Genomic DNA, 21,296 nt, shown 5'->3' with positions numbered 1-21,296 from the left:
TGGAGGGAGCAGGAGGGAACACCGGTGGAGGCTGGCAGGAGGGGGAAGCTGCGGCAGGCAAAGGTGCGGCCGGAGCCGGGGAAGGCGCCGTCCGACGCCAAGCTGAAGCAGGGGGGCCCGGAGGCGGCACCGAGGACTGGCACCGAGGAACCAGGGGGGGACCTGGCGGAGACCGCCGACCCCGAGCCGGAGGACCCGCAGGCAGCCACCGAGCCACAGCCAGGGGCCGAACGGGCGGGACTCCAGGTGGAAGCTTACCAGGCAGGCAGCGGCGGTGTCCTCCCAGGCGGGGAGCAGAGAGCAGGCTCCCAGGAAGAGAGTCGGGGTCTCTTCCTGTTCGATTGCGGCGGAAGGTGGGGCCGGCCCCGATGCCTCGTCCACGTTTCGAGCGATGCGCTCCCCCCTTCGCTCGGTGAGCCGGCGCTGCAGGCAACGGAGGCATTTCTGGGCTTTGGTTAAAGGGTACTCCTGCCCAGCTGGGCGTTCCCTGGCTAGCCAGCCTCAGGGCTGCGGGGTCCTCCTGGACCTCAGGCTGGAACCGCCAATACGCAAAGTCTTGCAGCAGACCGAGCCGGTGGTGCTTGGTCTGCTGCTTTGTGCTTTCGACGAGATCCGTCATTCTGTCACGTTCGGGGAAGAAGGCGAGCAGGGAAGCAGGAGAGCAAGCCGAAGTTACGGGTAATCAGGGGTTTAATGGTTCAAAGGACAGACAGGTAGAGACATCCACGGACACTACAATGACGGATCTCCGGAAACTGACTGAGACACGGACTAAATGCACAAGACAGGTTGAACATAACAGGCAACAGGTGATCACAATCGGGGATTCACATGAGGTAATGAGGGGGGCGTGGCACACACGAGGATCGTACGGAGCTGGGCGTGACAGTATGGTACAGGGTTATTATTTTTCATGACAACTACAACTATTGCCAGAACTACCTGTGGAAATATAATTTAAATTAAAACATTTTAAATTACTATTAAAAATTAATAAAAAGACAATATTGCCAAAGTAACTGGAAAAAAGAGAATTAATAGTACAGTCAGAATAGCTTATTTTCCTCTTTAGTTTACACTTTTGACTAGTCTACTAAAAAGGGCCTTTATTTGTCAAAAACCTGAGAAACTAACAAAACTAAACAAACTAGATAGGCTTTTATGCTACTAGGGCAAGGAAAGCATTTCAACATTGGTGTAGTAATGCAAGTTACTGTTACGTGCCGTAAGGGATATGTGCCGTAAGTTTCGGGTACGTGCCGTAAGTGTTACGTGCCGTAAGTTTAGGAGGATGCCTGCAGGTCCTTCGGACATCCTGCCCACTCGCCGATTGGTCAGCCGCCCTCTGGACCTGACCCCGGCTCCCTTGCCCTCGGAGCAGTTTCTGGTTAATCGGCTGAAGAGATCGCCGCTTCGTCCCTTCGTCGCCCGCTACTTGCTTCTCGGCTGCTAGCTCGCTCTTTGTTCGCTTTTGCTTTATTGATTGATTGATTGTGTATGACTGTTTTGCCCTTGACTTTCAATTCTCGCCTCGCCCTTATTTGTACTTTCGCCTTGGTTTCTGATTGCTTGATTGGTTTTGGACTTTCGCCTGTGTTTCGACTTCGCCTCTCGGTTTTCCCTTTTGATACCTTTGCCTCGGCTTGGTGTTTCGTGTTTCACTAGGTGTGTAGGGAGTGTCTGCCTTTTTGGTTTATTTGTTAACGAATAAACTCCAGCAACTCCCCAATCCCTCCTTCCCTCCTTGCTTGATTGGTTTTGGACTTTTGCCTGTGTTTCGACTTCGCCTCTCGGTTTTCCCTTTTGATACCTTTGCCTCGGCTTGGTGTTTCGTGTTTCACTAGGTGTGTAGGGAGTGTCTGCCTTTTTGGTTTATTCGTTAACGTGGGGATTATTGTTTGTTTGGTCAGGGAGATAGATTTAGGCATTGTTGTTTCGTTTCACCATTTTCTTTGTGTTCACTTAGGTAGCTCAGCTTGGGTTACTCGGTAGATGTGCTTTTGTTTGTTTCTTTGGCCTTTGTCACTCCTGACGTTCGTTACACCTAGTGTTTGTACTGTGTTTGTGAAAAACTATAAAAAAAACTATAAAAAAAGACTCCCTCTGTGTCCCGTGTTCCCTTCTCTTAGCCCTAGTTGTCCTGTCCTCCCCAATCCCTCCTTCCCTTTCACTTTGTTGCGGTCCAACCCTAGACTGGATCGTAACAGTTACATACAAGCAGTACTATTTAAAGGGAAGGTGGGAATGTAAGAACATAAATAATTGATCTATGCTCTCAATTTATAGTCCATCAGAGCCTTTGATGCAGCTATTGTGTCTTTGCTTGAAATTGTGTATGTCCACCCTGTTGCTGTCACAGGTTCAGCTACTAAAAGCACATCCTGATGATCTATAACAAATCTATCAGGATGGCATGGGAATGAATAGGATGGAGATGGTTCATCCACTAGTCCCTCCCATACAGCAGCATGTACACTGGAGTCAAAAAAGAAAGGATTAGACCTATAACCAAATAATGTTTTCTTAATTAATCTAAACATAATAATATGTTTTACCTTTCATATGGATATGGCTCTGGAAAATGACAACCACAGCTGAATGGGGTATCTGTCTCAAATGTGCTAGCGTCAGTCCCTGCACACTAACTGTGCAGCCAATCATCACAGTAGTCACACTGGACCCAGTCTATGGTTTTGACTTGTGGGTGCATTGACCTGTGAATACTATTTTTTTTATATTTACAAATTTTATATTGTCCAGACACATTAGTTGTCTTAATTTTAAAAAAAGGTCTTACTTTTTTTTCTTTTGATACAAATAGGCATAAATGCCCTGTGCAAGGCAGCGGCTTCCAGAATTTTCAGTTTCTTTTCGTCTTTTTGGTGCTGGAAGGCCCTGATAAAGAGTATTTAATCACAGTTTGTCAAAGGAAGTATAATGGCTATGAAATAAAAGCCATCAGTGCATACCTCAGGTGAAATATCCTTTACCAGACATGATGCATGATATGAGTCAATATCACTATGAGGTGCCTTTGGTGTCCTCATCACACTCACTCAGTTATCATGAAAAAGTGGCAGAATAATGAAAGTCTGAGGTTTTATTATAAGTGGCCAAACACTTGCACACATATCAGTACAATGAAAAGTCTCTTAAAATGTGTTTCCTTCATTTTATACACTTGTATTTCATTGGATGCACGTGATTTTGGCATGTCCCACACACCGCTCTGCTAACTACAGTGTGTGTAATAAGTGGTTAAATGAAACTAAATTAATTTTTTTAAAACATGGTTTTATTGTCCACAATAAGTTAAAGATAAAACAAGTAATTCCGATCATGTATATTCTATTTTCATAATCATATTGAACATTTTGCATGTGTCCCTGAAATTGCTGTCCACCCTGTCATTATGGGGTAACTGCCCCTTTAAGAAACCCTCTGACGTTCTCAGTGACATCACTACGAGCATTTTGTCTTTTTTCAATGGAGGCTGAAGCAGTGGCTAGTTGCAGAGTAAGTATTTACACTTATCTTTTGTAATTTTCATCATATTATGTGTATAGTTGGATGTTGTCAAGCTTAACATGTCCACCCTGTCATAGTGAAATATCAATTGTTAAAAAAATCATTGAGAAATTTGAAATATATTTATAAAACAGTACACAGTTAGCTTGCTGACTGTAACATGTTGCTAAGTAAAGGTCCACCATGTGCTCATTAAATGCTAATATTAGCCAAAAATGTCCACCCTGTCATTGTCCACCCTGTCAGCAAGCCTTCCATGACAGGGTGGACATGGTTTATGACAGGAAGGACATACGCATAGTTTAGGCCACATGCTGAAAATGTAACACATATTACAACAGCTATTACACACGTTTTATGACAGTACATGCTATAAATAGTAAGAATGGACAATATGGACAATTTTTGCCGTATCAATATACAGAGGGAGCCACGTCAAATAGCCGCCTGGAGCGTGACGGGTCCATGGCAGAACCATGCAAGGTCAATGCACGATCCGTGCACGGAATGTGATCCCCCGCGATGACGCAGTAAACGAAGCCCCGCCCCATAAACGCCCCATGCGCTTTCTAAAAAGATGGTTGCAATGCTGTATAATCCCGCCAGGTGGAGCATTGACTGGCACAGTTAACTGCACCGTATCTTTAATATACAGTACAGTACAGGCAGTTCTTTTATTGCAAACATAGTTTCATAGATAGATGACGTGGTAAAAAAACAACAACAAACTGATTAATAAAACAGATTTGTTAAATCACTCAATACACAACCCATGATGATTATGCTATTTATTATTAAATAATGAATTAATGAAACTACAGTAGTTAGTGAAGTATTTTTCAAGACATGCTTAATGATCCTTAAAGACACGGTAACGTCTGTAATTTATCTACAGTATACCGATCATTGTAGGTACGGAATACAAATGCGGGCTATGTACAGTATTTTACAATACGGTGTATTTTACCTAGTTCCATTTAGTATACTGATAAATACTATTTTGCTGCAAAGTTATGCTCAAAATGTAACTTCTGCTTGGGTTTGTTTTCGTTATATTTTTGATGATGCTTTCGCTGATGTTTTTTTTTTACTTATAGTCAAAAATTGGCATTACAAAGGTAATTAATCTGTCTCTTCTGCCACATCTATTCACAGTTGTGATAAGTGATTAATGCCCCATCAGATTTTTTGATGGGGGAGCATTATGCATGGTTAAATGACAAAAGAAATACTGATCTGTATGGGCAGACATTTGTTCCAGATTGCATGCGCCATTAGCACTAGAATCCCTGAAAGCTCCGAAAATTTTTGGAGCCTCTGGTGGAGCCCCCCCCCAACTCCCCACACAAGCTGGCCGCATTAGCGCCAATATATATTAGGGCGCAAACAAAAAAGACTTACGCATGTGTGTTCATATGTCTCCATATCACATTCATTCGGTTATATTTCTAGTTATACAGTAAATATAGATACAGTTTATGTCTGCAACAATCTGCGTCACCTTATTCAGTTGTAAAGACAAGACGGCGGTCCAAATATATTACGGCGCAAACAAAAAAGACTTTTGTGTGCGTGTGTTTGTTTCCGTATGTCATTCATTCCTTTATATAATGATAATAAATATCAATACAGTTTATGTCTGTGGGGAGTGGGGGGGGGGGCTCTTTGTGCGGAGAGCTTGATTTTTTTCAGGGATGCTAGTGTTAACACTGGCATTCCTGAGGTCTACGAAATTTTTCGGAACCTTTGGTGGACCACCCCTCACTCCCCACACAATATTTATAATTAGAATTATAATCGAATGAATGTGATATGGAGACACATGAACACACATGCGAAAGTAAGTTTTTTGCGGCGTAATATATTTGGCTGATGGGAAACTGAAATCGCAATTGCCGAATCACGAGAGATGGGGTTGAATTGTATTTCAAATTAAGATATTCCTTAGACCACACTGTTAGAAAAACGTCTCTTGTGCTGACTCGAGGTTGAAACCGTGAAACTTGCTTCATTTACAAAACAATAAGTGTTGATCGGCGCTGACGAGGCTGCGAGCAGCTTGTTTGGGGAGTGAGAGGCGGGGGCTCCTTGTGAGGGAACTTGATTTTTTCTGGGATGCTAGTGTTAAACATGGTTTATTTGTCCAAGGTTGCTAGAGCCTGATTTACTCCTACCAATATAAATTATTTCAATTAAACCCATTTGTCTCAATCACAAATTAAGCCAACGCTGTATGAAAAATGAAGTTTTATTCAAAAAATATAGCTACACTGAAATGAAATGAAAACAATGAAAATGAAAACAAACATCAAGTCCTAGTATAGCCAGCCCGTGACTGTTCAGGGTCAACTTTACGTGGACTTCTCAGTCGTTCGTTGATCTTATTTCTGATCCGGAACCAGTGGTCCGCTGTGAGATCCGGAAATCTCCGCATGACAGTCTCCTGCACCTTGTCTTTTAAATTGTTGGGCAATTTGGCTTTGCCGTTTGTCCCACCCCAGTTTACCTGCTTTGCCCAACTCTGGTAGGCTTCAAATGGGCATAGCGCCAAAAACACACTGGCCGCATATATATCTGGGCGACGCTCTCCTCGCTGGAGACACTCTTTATAAAAAGAGTTTTGTGGACATGGCAGTTTTGTAATGGTCAGCAAAATAAACACTGTCTACACTGTTTGCGCCGTAATATATTTGGCTGACGGTGGGAAAACTGAAATCGCAATTGCCGAATCACGAGAAATGGGGATTGAACTGTATTTCAAATTACTGTACGATATATTACAACCTGTATTTCATGATTCCTCAGACCACACTCTTAGAAAAACGTCTTTGTGCTCACTCGAGGTTGAAACCGTGAAACTCGCTTCATTTGCAAAACAATAAGTGTTGATCGGCGCTGAGGAGGCTGCGAGCAGCTTGTGTGGGGAGTGAGGGGGGAGGGGGGGGTTCCTTGTGAGGAGAGCTTGATTTTTTCAGGGATGCTAGTGTTAAACATGGTTCCCAAATTTGGCGTTTATAACGATTCAGACAGACTGAATTTAAGAATGTCTCCCATTTTCTGCCCATTGAAGTAGTTGGTTCAAGTAAATGTTTTTTTTTTTTCAATACCCCAACAAAATCCCCAACAATTAAAACACGCAAACATGACTTAAAAATTTATTCTTCCAAAAATAGTCAGAGTTAAAACAGTAATTTGTCTAAAACATACAATACAGTACATGTTGCATTTTGCTTAAAGGTCATTAAAATACCCGGATAACACCATCTGCTGATTAGTCTCTATCTGGTTCTTTTATACTAAAATATTATTTTAAAAAAAACTATCAAAGATGCAACAGTTTAAGTCTTTGTTTCCGCCAAACTGTCAGACGTTTTGCAATTCTATGTTCAGAATATAGATCTGACCAAACATCATTCTAGATCTGTTGCACTGTGACGTCATTCCAGCTCCCTCAACAGCTTGTTCAGGCTCCTCCAGTAGCTCCAAAAGGCCAGCCGTCACCCGTCTGACCCAAGCCTCCATAGCGGAGCTCTGCTTAAAGAGAACAGGAGAATTTAGTGAAGAAAAAGATACTGTAAATACGCTTTACAGAATATCTAGTTAAGATAAAAAAGAAAATATACTAATAAACCTATGTAACACAGAGTGTGTAAAATACTGTTTTGGGAAATCTGGAATGTAAATAAACTGCCTGCGCTAATGTTAACCATTGAACTTTGTTAACAGTAGCCACTGACTGTTTGTATTATCGTCTGCATTAAAATAACTGAGAATTTACTTAATGCGCTTTTTATACAAATAAGTTAAGCGATATAACATTCATACTGTATATGAGCAGTATATACACTGTACTGTACAGTATGCGTTGCAAAACTACCATGCAAAAAATGGGAAAAATATAAACCTGGTAATGAGCGTTTAGCTCGCTAGCTCCTGTACAGCTATCCTTATCTTCTGTCCCTCATGAACTACATTTCATAAACAGATCATTAAGTTATCTAAAGTCACATCTGACCGCTGCTGTTGCTGCCAGTGATTTTCGAAACGGCCAATAAAAAACTAAACTGGGAAGTAACCTGTGAACTACCCCAAACAAATTTTATAAAATAAAACACCACTTACCGCGAATAGTCCATTAAGCCGCGATCTTCATTTCTGTAGTGCAGTTTGATAGCGTCAGTTCGGCGGGGGTGGGTGGTTAAAATCACGTGATTGCAACTCAGCGCAGCTAGATTGCTGGCTTGTGTTAACATGTTCTTGAGAACGAAGCTCCATCTAGTGGTGGCACCAGGTAAATGAATAAATAGGCGTGTTTACTGTGAAATCTTGACACGCCTATCTGGCTTGAGAGGGAGGGGGGACTACGCCGTCCATAGGGCAGCCGTACGCCATTCGCACGCCATTCACACGGCCGCGGCTATTTGACGTGGCTCCCTCTGTAAGCAAGCCTAGTTTGATAAGGCAAGCCTAGTTTACCAGGACTGTCAATTAAAGTGTGTAAGGGAACATTTTGAATCATCTTTTTCAAGGAATGAGTTCAAAAGGAGCTGAGATAGCTAGGAGGTATCGGGAACGTCGTGATGCTGACCCAGACAGAAGAAGAAAGTATCTTGAGAAAGAAAGGGCCAAATGGAAAAAAGACAGAGAGACTGGAAAGAAGAAGGGTGTCAATGAGCTCAGTGAGAGAGAAAAGAGGGCAAAAAGAAAGAAATGGAGAGAGGCAAAAAGTCGAGCCAGAGCCAAAAACAGGGCCAGTGCTTTGCTACAGTCAGAAACACCACCCAACTCCCCTGCTGAAACTGAAAATCAGCGTAGGCCAGGGCCCTCCAGGTTAGATCATTGGAAGTTAAGCTGATGAGATTTTTTAGAAAGTTTAAATTTATTTGAAAGACAATTATCAACTGTTTATGTCCCTATAATATTTAACTTGCTAAAATCTTTTTTTAAATCCTTACAAATAGTTTGTGTTTCAGGCAACAGCGTCAAGGGGAAAGCATTCGAAGGAGTTTGAAGAGAAAACTGAAAAAACAGATTGAAATATTAGAGGCACAGCTTGCAAAAGAGAAAAGTAAAACTGAGAAATTTAAGAAGAGGTACCATTGGGCCAAGAAAGAAAGTGTGTCCAAATCACCACGTACAAAAGTCAATGCTTTGTTGGTACGTCAAAAAGTGAATTCACCCATCAAAAGGGCTCTTCTTTTCCATACATCTCTAATTGAAGATATTAGAAGAAAATATGAAAATGCAAAAACAAACAGAGAGAAGCAGCTGATAGCAAAAGTGGTCAGTGGAAACATTCTAAAGAAGTATAAGCTCCAAAAGCATGCCCAGACTGCTTTTGGCTACTCTAAGAAGAGAGCAAAGTATTCTGTGGATCTGACCTACCGTGGTAGAAGGTGCGTCAGTCGAAATGAGATTAGGAAGAATGTTACATCATTTTTTCTTCGAGATGATGTTAGTCGAATGACAACTGGTCGCAAACAAACGGTCACACGGCTGAAGAAAAAAATGCAAAAGAGGTTGCTTACTGATACAATGAAAAACTTGCATAGGAGGTTTCTCTCTGAGCACACTGGCCACATGTCATATACCTCCTTTTGCCGTCTCAGACCCTTTTAGGTGGTAACCCCCTCTTCCTCTGACCGTGACACATGTCTCTGCAAAAAACATGAGAACTTGCAATTCATTGCCAATGCCTTGCAGAGAAACATTGAGGAAATGTCTGAAGCAACCATGTGTGACCCGAAAGCCAAAGTCTGTGCTTATGGTGAGTGCAGTGAATGCCTCCTAACTTGTCATCCGATGCTGAGAACCCCTGAGGAAAAGAACATTCGTTTATCTCAGTGGATGACAGAGAAGATCAAAAAGGATGATAAGGTGTCAATAATAACAATGAAAAGGGAGATAACAACAACAGAGCATGAACTTAACACAGATTTCCAGGAGAGGCTTCTCCATTTTAGAAGCCATGTCTTCAACATCAAATGGCAGTTTGATGCCTACAGGGTGCTCAGGAGGAGTCTGAAGCCCAATGAGTCCCTCATCCATATAGATTTTAACGAAAATTACTCATGTAAGTACAGCAAAGAAATACAATCTGTGCATTTTAGAGGCTCACACAAGCAGGCCAGCCTGCACACTGGAGTGCTCTACACCACTGGTGAACAAGCGCCACACACCTTCTGCTCCATATCACCCTCCAGAAGACACAACCCTGTGGCCATCTGGGCCCACCTTGATCCTGTTTTGAAGGTAGTGAGAGAACGACACCCTCAAGTCAGCACACTTCATTTTTTCAGCGATAGGCCTGCAACGCAGTATCGACAAAAGGGAAATTTCTTCTACCTCTCAACGGAACCCTACAAGTATGGCTTCAAAGAAATAACATGGAATTTCTTTGAGGCTAATCATGGGAAGGGGGCACCAGACGGTGTGGGTGGGGCCCTCAAGAGGTCAGCAGACCGGATTGTAGCAAATGGAGGAGAAATTCCTGATGCCCAGAACTTGTATAACAAGCTGAAAAGCCTGGACACATCTGTCGAGCTTTTCTTCATCCCAGAGAGGGATATTGAATCAAAGCCTGAGGTACCTGCAATAGCTGCCATAAAAGGCACTATGAAAATCCACCAAGCTATCAGTCTGACACCCGGCCAAATGAAATACAGAGGCATTTCATGTCTGTGTAAAAGGGAGGAAGGTGTTTTGGACTGTCCCTGCTTTAACCTTCAAGAGGTCACTCTAGTTAATGTTCCTGTTTCATCTGACAAGTCCCAAGCGTGTGGAAAGACACCAGATAATCCTATGAGACCAGAAATGACTGAGGTAAAGCACATCGGAGAGTGGTGCGTCATTAATTATGACAATGAAGCATACCCAGGTATCATCATGGATGCAGAAGGGCACAGTGTGAAAGTTAAGTGTATGCAACGCCATGGCATAAACAAGTTCCGCTGGCCAAGTCTTCGGGACGACATCTGTTGGTACCATGATTGGCAGGTACTTTGCCTAATACCAGAACCACAGGCTCTGAATAAGCGCTCTGTACAGATTGAAGCGTCTGCATGGAAGTATGTTGAACAGCAACTGCAGAACTGAGCCATGTCTGCAGAAAGGGAGAGTGTTTGGAGATGCATCCAAGTGAAATTTCTGTAATATTCTGTTTTTTCAAATCAACTGTTCTCCACGTAAAAACATTTTTCTTCTTGTTCTAAAGTTTAATGTTTGACTTTCACTGTGCAGAATTAACATTAATGTTTCATTTTGGCCATCTTTATTCAGTGGCTGCATGCAGGTTGCGTGGATCAAAACCAGTCTGTTCAACTGGTAATTTCCCCCTACATGGGAAAAGGCTTTTTTTTTTAACATAATTTTCTTGCATTGCTCCTTGCATTTATGAGGCCATTCAATGACATTTCACAATGTGTCCACCCTGTCATGCCCAGGGTCCACCCTGTCATGTCACTGTCCACCCTGTTATTTTCATGTTTTATGAAAATAAACACATTATTTTCACAAGTTAGCAAAATATTTTGTGTTATTCCTTTATAAACAAATGAGGGCCAAATAGTATTGCTTGAAAGATTGACCAGATATCTTTTTTGTTAGATTTTATTTAAAAAAGAAAGTGTAACTCTCGCAGATTTTATAGAGAAACAAATAGTTTGCCATAATTTCATTATTATCCAAATAGTTTTCCCACTAACTAAAATATATTGTTGAGAAAGGGACTACATAGCTTTCTGAAAATGTACATTTTATAATCACTATGTAATTTAAATGTATTTACTCTGCTTTGAAATTGTCCATGGACGTATTTTCATGTTTGCATGTAAATTGTCTGCTTGCAGTTAATTTATAAAAAGTGTGGGAGCTTGACCAATATGCATTTCTAACAGTATAACATGTACTTAATGTAATTAATATGAAGTTCAATGGAAAATCTCAGCTTTTTTTTGATGAAATGGGGAAGTCTCAAAGGCACCTTATGGTGATATTGACTCATATATTTGAAGATGACACAGCTGTCCAAGTTGAAGTACCTCAGGTGACATTCTTGTTTCTTTAACATCTATCTCAGCCATCTGTTAAAGAGCTACAACTTAGTAGGTGTTTGCAATATTACCAAAATACAACAAAAAACTGTTTAAACGTACCGTGCATACAAACACTCCGCAATTGTTGTTAATTGAGTTAATTGAGATTTTCTTTGCTTTCTTTGTTTGTCCATATATCTGCTTGTTGCATAAGACAGACAATGGTTTTACAATGCTTTTGAGAGATGATGTGCAGGTGCAAATATTCTGGAACGTTGGGACGTAACTACTTTGGGTTGCTTGAAAGGTGCATTGTTCAGGGACAAGTGTGAATGTTCTGGAATGTGGGGATATAAGTGGTCTGAAATTATTCATACTTGATCATACTCTAATTCTTACTACTATTTCCAATAGAGAACTTAGACGTGTACTAAGGCAGTGCTGATGGCACAAGAGCCAAATATGAACTTTGAGTGTAAGGTGATGTTGTAATAAGGAGGGCATCCACAGTTCCAAAACATCAGAACTACAAGGTCTATATGGACAACAACTTCACCTGTGTCCCAATAGTGGTTCAGCTCCTTGATCGTGCAGTCAGGGTGACAACAGGGTGACCTCAGGTGTGTCATCATTTGCTGGCTCAGAAACAGTGCAAAAGATGCAATGCTGAAACAAAGCCTTCAAATCCTACACTGAAGTTCATTTTTCAGGAAGTGCAATCTCTGTCTCTGTTTTTCAGAGGAGAAAAACTGCTTTCTGGAGTACCACTGCAAGTAAATACTGAACACTGATTCTTCAGTTTTGTCAAGCCCGGCTCGTCCGATCCTCCTGTGTGCCACGCCCCCCTCGTTACCTCATGTTAATTTCCAATTGTGATCACCTGTTGCCTGTTATTTTCAGCTTGTCCTGTGTATTTAGTCCGCGTCTGATGCCTTGTCCACACGTACACGGGTATTTTTTAAAACGTACCAAAACGTCAGATTGTGCGCCGTTGTCCACTTTGTTTAACATGCGCTGTTTGCTGTATACATTAGTGGTGTGCGATACTACAAGGTTTGGTATCGATCAGATACCAAGTAAATATAGGGCAAGTATCACTGATACAATATCGATACTTTTTAATAATTAAGGTGGATGCATCATTAAATTGCTAAAGCTGAATTAATTTTCATTACCATTAAATGTTTTTGTGATTTTTTTTATTAATTGGTTAAAACCCAGGGCAGAATTTGGGCAAAGTTTTTAAATGTGCTGTGTATAGCGGTTAATGTTTATTGTTGTACGCAGTGTATGTGCATGTATGCGTACGTCCACCGTGTGTATGAGGAGTAAATGGGGCAATGAGCACGGTGGGCAGTGCGAGTGTGTGTGATTGCAGTCGTACGGGTGAAATAAAATGCATATGGTGATTAAAGGTGGGTGGTGTAGCAGATACTGAACTAGCAGCTCAGCAGCTACAGCGGGATCTAAATTTAATTAGTGACTGGGCTGACACCTGGCACCTGGCAGATGAAATTTAACATAGACAAATGTAAGGTACTCCATGTAGGGAGCAGAAATATAAAGTACAGGTATTTTATGGGACCTACTGAAATAAAGGTAGCTGATTATGAGAAAGACCTTGGTGTGTATGTTGATGCTTCCATGTCTCATTCTCGCCAGTGCGGGGAAGCAATAAAAAAGGCCAATAGGATGTTGGGGTATATCTCCAAGTGTGTGGAGTTTAAGTCAAGGGAGGTAATGCTAAGATTATACAATTCGTTGGTGAGACCTCACCTAGAATATTGTGTACAGGTTTGGTCACCATATCTTAAAAAGGACATAGCGGCCTTAGAAAAGGTGCAGCGTAGGGCCACAAGAATGATTCCTGGTCTTAGAGGAATGTCATACGAGGAAAGGTTATTTGAGCTAAATCTGTTCAGCCTCAAGCAAAGGAGACTGAGGGGGGACATGATCCAGGTCTATAAGATTCTAACAGGTTTGGATGCTGTTCAACCGAATAGTTACTTCAGCATTAGTTCAAATACAAGAACTCGTGGCCATAGGTGGAAATTAGCAGGAGAACATTTCAAACTGGATTTAAGGAAGCACTTCTTTACACAGCGTGTAGTCAGAGTATGGAATAGTCTTCCTGATAACGTAGTGCAAGCTGAATCCTTGGGTTCCTTTAAATCAGAGCTAGATAAGATTTTAACAACTCTGAGCTATTAGTTAAGTTCTCCCCAAGCGAGCTCGATGGGCCGAATGGCCTCCTCTCGTTTGTATAGTTCTTATGTTCTTATAAACCCCGAACTGTCTTTGCTGTTTAATTATTGCAAGCATGGCTCAGCAACCCACTATTACAATACTTCATTATAAATTTTATATTGTGTGTGTGCGCCCGCGCCTGTTTGCTAGCCTGGCGCGGCTGAGTCATGTGACAGCTGGGAGCGGCAATAGAGAGCAGCAGCGCGAACACAGACAGCCGCAGTGCATCCAGGAGAGAAACTGAAACTGAAGTATCAATCTCATTAAACTGGTATTGATCAATATCAATACCAACATTATTATCGATACTTTGATCAATCCGCCCACAACTAGTATACATTAGGCGAGTTTGAGCAATAAATAATGCTTGTGCTAACCTTGCTGACAGGACTTCTTACATGTGTACAAATAAATGTTGAGTCACTCTCGCATTATAATGATCAACACAGGCGTCGGAATGTGCGCCATGGTTTTCAACTTAACAGGACTGGCAATTAGGCTTCTGATTGGCTAACATGGCAGTATGGTTAGACTTATAATGCCGTCTGTGGTTTTGGCATGCTCTTGACAGCGCATTTTAGCGGTTTCATGTGGACAGAAACATTTTAGAAGACATTGTTGGTGTGGACGGAAAAACACCGTTTTAAAAAATACCCGTGAACGTGTGGACTGTCACGATCGGGCTCGGGCGAGCAGGGAAGCAGGCGATGTGCAGCCAGAACGTCAGGGAAACGGGGTTTATTTGGACGCTGACGGACAACACGTAACAATACAATGCCGGATCTGGCAGACATGGGGAGACGTGGACTAATATACACAGGACTAGGTAAACAGAACAGACAACAGGTGAGAACAATCAGGGCTGAACGCGAGGTAATGAGGGAGGCGTGGCACACATCGGGATCGTACGGAGCGGGATGTGACATGGACAATGCATGAGTCTGTTTTCCCCAGGTCTGCCGTGTGCTCCCCATGTGTCCTGTCAGCCATAAATAAAACCCCGTTTACCCGCATTTATGGCTCTCTCGCCTGTTTCCCCACTCGCCCGCACGCCGACATCACAAGTTTTCATTTAGTTTTATCTTTGTATAATATGCACATTCTATTTCTTAATCAACTTATGATTCGTATAATTATGTGTAAATTCTGCTCCCAGCTACACTGAAAAAAATATTCAACTTTATACAACTAAATTGTATCAAAAATTTCGGTCAAACTAAACAGAATAAATACAAATAAGTGACTTGCATATTAAGATTTACACAATTTAAATTTAAATGTATTCATGATCTTAGAGAGATTTACAATCAGCAACAATAACATTCTTACAAACATCACACAAGTTGTTGTGTCGGCGAGCGGGGAAGCAGGCGAGAGAGCCGTAAAATGCGGGTAGAACACGGTTTATTAAGGCGAACTCACGTTAATGGCAGACCTGGGGAAACAGACCTGAACGCGGAGTAAATACACAAGACAAGCAGAAAATAACAGGCAACAGGTGATCACAATCGGGAATTAACAAGAGGTAATGAGGGGGGCGTGGCACACAGGAGGTACAAGTATCACACATTCATACAAAATCACACAAGTGCTCTATTTATTTATGTATTTCTGTCTATCATAGCTGATGCACAGAATCTCATGTTTACTACCAAGAGTGTGAGGGGGCATGCGGAAGGAGCAGACGATCGGGGCAGGACAGGACCTCCCCCCCAAAGGCGCGCACTCTGGGTGAAGCGACAGGGACTTCGGACACAACAGCACCTGGGGAGACAAAAGCAACAACATCAATGGGGCACAGGGAACAGCATGGATACACAGAACTGGCACAAGAAGGACAACTCAGACAATAAGCTACAAACCACGGGGAACGCGGAGAAACACAGGATCGGGGAACATTAAAGGGGACAACGGAGGGACCACACCAGAGGGGACACCCACAGGAGGCACACAGGGACCAGAAGGGAACAAAGGCACAGAGGGACAAGGAGGAAACACAGGGGGCACAGAGGTACCAGCAGGGAACAAAGACACAGAGGGCACAAAGAACCAGAAGGTACTGAAAGATGAGGGGGAAACACAGGGGGTACAAAGGCACTAGGAGGGAACAATGGTGGAGCAGGACGTAGTGGACACAGGGAACAAGGGAGCCAAGGGCAAGGGGCAACGGGGAGCTGAAGGGATCCTCGGTGGGCATAAGGCAGGGGCCGCTGGAGCAGAAGCAACCGTGAGGCCAGAATAGGGGCTGAAGGGGATGCCAAGGGTGGCGAGGAGGCAGGTAAAGGGACTGGGGGAGATGGCGAGGAGGGGACCAAAGGGTACTGTGGCAGAGCTACAGGCATGGGACCCACAGGTGGTCGTCAAGGCACCGATAAGCTGCAGACGGGGGACCCGCAGGCGACCAACGAGACGCCAGAGGCAGGGCCACAGCCGGCCAACAAGGCTCCATGGGTGAGGTCAGGGGTTCCCGCCGATCTGGAGCCTGGGGGAGCGATGGGGAGCCTGGGAGTCAACTCTGATGTCAGTGTCCCCTCCCTCTCCGGGAAACCGACACATGGGAACCCGGCCTGGATCCACCACGATGAGGGGGCAGTGGCTAAGGTGACCCCCCGGAGGGATCCAAGGGTATAGTCAGGGTGATCCCCGAGGGGTCCCACTGACGCCTCTCCTTCAGCTCCATTACGGAGGGAGCAGTGATGGTCAGGTCATCAGGGACCTCCTCGGGGACAGGGACTGGAACCAAGGAAGCCAGGGGCATGGGAGCAGGTTCAGGAACCTGGGGAACTGGAGCTGGGGAATCTTGAACCAGGGGGCCAGGAGCTAAGGGATTTTCCACCAAGGGGTTATGGACCACGGGGGCTGCAGCTGTGGGGTCATGGACCGGGGGACTGAGGCCGAGGGATCAGCAACTTGGGGGACTAAGGCAGAGGGATCAGGGACCAGGGAAGGCAGAACGTTGGCTCCCCAAACTGGGGCCACTTGGGCCTGGACCTCCGCCGCAGGAACCACTGAGGCCAGAGCTGGAACCTCAGGAGGCGGTGCATGGGCCGCCGGGACTGGGCCTTCGCAGGGCGGTGCATCGGCTGCTGGATCTGGAACCAATGGGTGCAGCGTGTCAGCCGGCGGGACTGGGCCCTCGCAGGGCTGCACGTCGACCACCGGAACTGGGCCCTCATAGGGAACCTCAGAAGGCAGCGCGTTAGCCGCTGGGGCCTCATTTGGTGGCGCGTCACCCCCCGAGGTTCCTGTGGTTCCTGTTCAGTCCCCCATAGTTCCTGTTCAGTCCCCCGTGGTTCCTGTGCCCCCTGCTTCGTCCCCCATGGTTCCTGTGCCTCCTGCTTTGTCCCACAAGGTTCCCGTGCCGGCGGCTCCAGCTCGGCCCCTAGAGGTTTCTGTGCGGGTGGTGGATGCTCAGCTCCCATGGCTCCAGGTCCTGCTCTGTCCCCTGTGGCTCCAGACCCATCGGCTTTGGCTGCGCCCCTGGAGGTCCCTGCACTGCTGCCGCCCAAGATTTCTGCACCGCCACTGCCCGAGGTCCCTGCAGCGCCCATAGTTCCTGCAGTGCCCTCGCCCGAGGTTCCTGGCCCAGCGCCTCCTGCAGTGCCTGAATTCCCCGCACCAGGGGTCCCTGCTCTGGCACAATTTACCTTAGGTCGGCGTTCACGGTTCTAAACTTCTGAAATTAAGATCGAATTCTAGGTCATTTTTTTTTGGAACTGGTTGGTTCGACTTTTAAGAAATTTGAGTTCTAATGAGTTTGAGTACTGAGGTACCACTGTAATTGCAAAGAGCAAACTGCCATCTTTAACATTACCATTAGTTAGTTAATAGCAACATGTCCAGTCACATTTGTGACAACTGCTAAAAATACACGGAGCTCAAGGAAGGGAGACTGGGATCCAGAGATGCGGGGAAGACATAGGTTTAATAAACAGAGGAGTTAGTAAATACAGGCAATGTCCAAAAGCTTTGTGGAAGGCAGAGAAAGCAAGCCAGCCTACAGTAGGTGGTAGGAGCGGAGGCAGAAGGCAGAAGAGACTCCACATGCTGGGCAAGCAGGTGAGCAGATGAAGGATCGCTAGGCAGTAGTCGCAGTCCTGGGGCTTGAGCAAGGGTCGATGCCAGGGGGATCCGTCCGACATTGACGCACAAGACAGGAAAACAAATGGAGGGGCGAACAGGAGGAGCCGGACTCGGCAGGACAGGTAGGTCAGGTTCGGGAGCTGGACTGGGAAGGGAAGGTAAAAAAGGTAAGGAATACACATGGGGAAAACAGGCAAGGTACGGGAGAATGGGTAGATGGTGGACAGAAAAACGGTCAGTAAGGCTTCTAATCATCAGCGCAATACTTCGCGATTAGGCTTTGGCTTTACCCCTCCTTTTAACCTGTTACATTAATTTAAAACACTTTTAGCCCTTTTACTTTCCCCATGATTACTGTAAGTGATGTATACAAAGTACAAAATAAATTCACCAAGATCTACATAAGACCAATGCTGAAAACCGATTAAAGTATTTATTTCTTACCATATACTCAAGTCAGAACAAAATATATTCCAGTCTTCTTACTACTGTAGTCTCAGCAAACATTTGTGTAGACAAAAAATTACTGTATCCAATACACTTGTAATAACTGTAAGGGAAAAAAACTCTAGTCTTTATCTACACTGTAAAAAAAATCCCGTTGTTTTTACGGAAAAAAGCTGGCAGCTGTGTTTACCAGAATTATTCTGTAAAAAATACTGTACACATGTAAACAACTTTACAGAAACATCTATAAATTGTACTGGATTTCAATGTAAAACAACCACCAACTACATGTAAAGTTTACTTGGTTTCAGTGTAGAATAAACAACGATTAGATGTAAATTTAACTGAAATAACTGGTACAACAGCAGCATGGCCCTGCTAAATTAACAGAAAGAAGATGTTGAATCTACAAATTAACTATGTAAAACGTTACAGTTCTGGTATGTGAAATTGACAGACTGTTTTATAAAGCTGTTTACATTCTTAACAAATTTTTTTACAGAATTACTCTGGTAACCACAGCTGCCAGCACTTTCTTGCCGAGGTAACACGCTCTTTATTAGTAGTCCTGAAAAGAACTACATCAGGCACCCAAAGAGCACTGAACCAATCATACACAGGAAACACGAGGTTGTCAAACGCTCAACTGTAAGACGCATACACGGTGGGAGATTTACGGACGCTAGTTACACACGAGGATCGGACAGGGTACACATAAGACACAGGTAAACACACGCGACAATAAGGAAATATAACCATTAGCAATAACAACAATACAAGGGCTATTTACAAATGCGCGGGGCATGCTGGGACATGAGCCCCGCCGGTGCTGCAGTATTTTTTATCACCTCAGTGGAAAAATACCTTCTTATCAACGGACCAGAGGTGTTGCCATGAGGCGAAGTTCTGACGGTAGCCCCGAATGTACCGTCAAAAGCTGTCTGACAAACCAGAAAATCCTGAGTTGTGTGGACTATTTCTTGTTGGTTCGTAACGCACGTAGCATAAAGCAAGTGTTGATATATCATTTAAAGTTTTACTGTTTCTCATCTGTAAAGCACAGAATATTAATTTGCAAAATGTAACACGGTTTCTTTCAGTATAAACAAAGTTGACCTGATTAAAAAAATATAATTTTCACACCGTTTTGGTGTAATTTTAACTGTACTGTACTGGTTTTTATATTACAGTTTGTTTGCGTTTAAACCACAGTAATTTGTTAACTCTACCAAAAGAATATTTTTTTAAACATATTTTTACTGAAAAATTTACAGTTGTTTTTTGTTAAGTATTTTACAAAATCTTAATGTCAAATATACGCTGCTCTATTGTTTTTCCTTTTACAGTTTTTTTTATGTCGTTATACAAACGAGAGGAGGACATTCAGCCCATTGAGCGCGCTTGGGGAGAACTTAACTAATGGCTCAGAGTTGTTAAAATCTTATCTAGCTCTGATTTAAAGAAACCCAAAGATTCAGCTTGCACTACGTTATCAGGAAGACTATTCCATACTCTGACTACACGCTGTGTAAAGAAGTGCTTCCTTAAGTCCAGTTTGAAATGTTCTCCCGCTAATTTCCACCTATGGCCACGAGTTCTTGTATTTGTACTAATGCTGAAGTAACTATTTGGTTGAACAGCATCCAAACCTATTAGAATCTTATGGACCTGGATCATGTCCCCCCTCAGTCTCCTTTGCTTGAGGCTGAACCGATTTAGCTCAACTAACCTTTCTTTGTATGACATTCCTCTAAGACCAGGAATCATTCTTGTGGCCCTGCGCTACACCTTTTCTAAGGCCGCAATGTCCTTTTTAAGATATGGTGACCAAACCGGCACACAATATTCTAGGTGAGGTCTCACCCTGGAATTGTATAATCTTAGCATTACCTCCCTTGACTTAAACTCCAAAAAGCCTTTTGGAAATCTAAGTAGATGACATCATAGGCCTTCTTATCATCAACTTCCTGAGTAGCTTCCTCAAAAAAGATTTGTTAAACAGGATCTACCTCTCCTAAATCCATGCTGGCTATCCCTCAAAATGTTATTTGAGTCCAGGTAATCTACCATTTTCTCTTTGATTATAGCCTCCATAACTTTACCAGTTATACAAGTTAGACTGATTGACCTACTGTATAGTTTGACAAATTACTTCTATCCCCTTTTTTGAAAATGGGTGTTATGTTGGCATGCTTCCAATCAGAAGGTACCACACCTTCAGATAAGGATTTTTTAAACAGTAAAGTTAAGGGTCGGCAAATAATATCCCTCATCTCTTTTAACACTATAGGTAAGATGCCATCAGGGCCCTGTGATTTATTTATTTTGAGCTTAGCTAGGCTTTGCAAAACATCAGCTTCAGTTATATACAGTGCTTGAAGTGGGCCGGAACGCAGCGGAACGCAGTTCCAGAACTTCTGTATTTTCGTCTTTTGGGTTCCGCCACTTTTTTCTGCGTTCCGGTACTTACTGAAACTGATCCGACGCAGCGACAGTGGCCCGAGAATAGACAATATCACAAGACCGATAAAAGACTACATGTTGTTTTAATGGTTTTTCAGTATTCCATTTGTGAATTAGAAAAATGTAGCCTATGCCTATAGGTTATTGCTTGGAAGAATGATTAAATTAAAATAGTTTTTGAACCAACACATCCTAAAGACATGATTTTTTTTTTCACCACACAAATGTCAAATGTCGGAAAATTAGAGTTCCTGCACTTATTTTTTTCCCACTTCAAGCACTGGTTACAGTATATATATATTAGTTATAGACGATGTTGGATTAGTAATAAGAACTGGTAAGTTACTAGTGTCCTCAACAGTGAATACCTGTGCAAAACTATCATTGAACTCATTTACTATATCAATGTCGTTTTCAATTATAAGACCCTTACTATCCTGCAGATTAGTAATTTCAGCTTTTAGAGCTCTTTTAGAGTTAAAATACTGGAAGAAA

The 21,296-nt window shown here is 43.2% G+C and overlaps 1 long non-coding RNA gene across 1 annotated transcript; it reads right to left on the bottom strand.

The window, feature by feature from the left end:
• Nucleotides 1-6,670: 6,670 nt before the first annotated feature.
• Nucleotides 6,671-7,957, bottom strand: LOC140587645 (uncharacterized). Its single transcript, XR_011989319.1, has 2 exons — nt 7,651-7,957; nt 6,671-7,059 (listed from the first exon to the last, which is right to left on the bottom strand). It is a non-coding gene; the product is annotated as an uncharacterized lncRNA (long non-coding RNA).
• Nucleotides 7,958-21,296: the final 13,339 nt, after the last annotated feature.

Source organism: Paramormyrops kingsleyae, chromosome 2, assembly GCF_048594095.1.
Source record: "Paramormyrops kingsleyae isolate MSU_618 chromosome 2, PKINGS_0.4, whole genome shotgun sequence".
In the NCBI taxonomy this organism is placed as follows: Eukaryota; Metazoa; Chordata; class Actinopteri; order Osteoglossiformes; family Mormyridae; genus Paramormyrops; species Paramormyrops kingsleyae.
The sequence above is the reverse complement of the archived record's forward strand: the minus strand, read 5'-3'. Positions and strand labels throughout refer to the sequence as shown.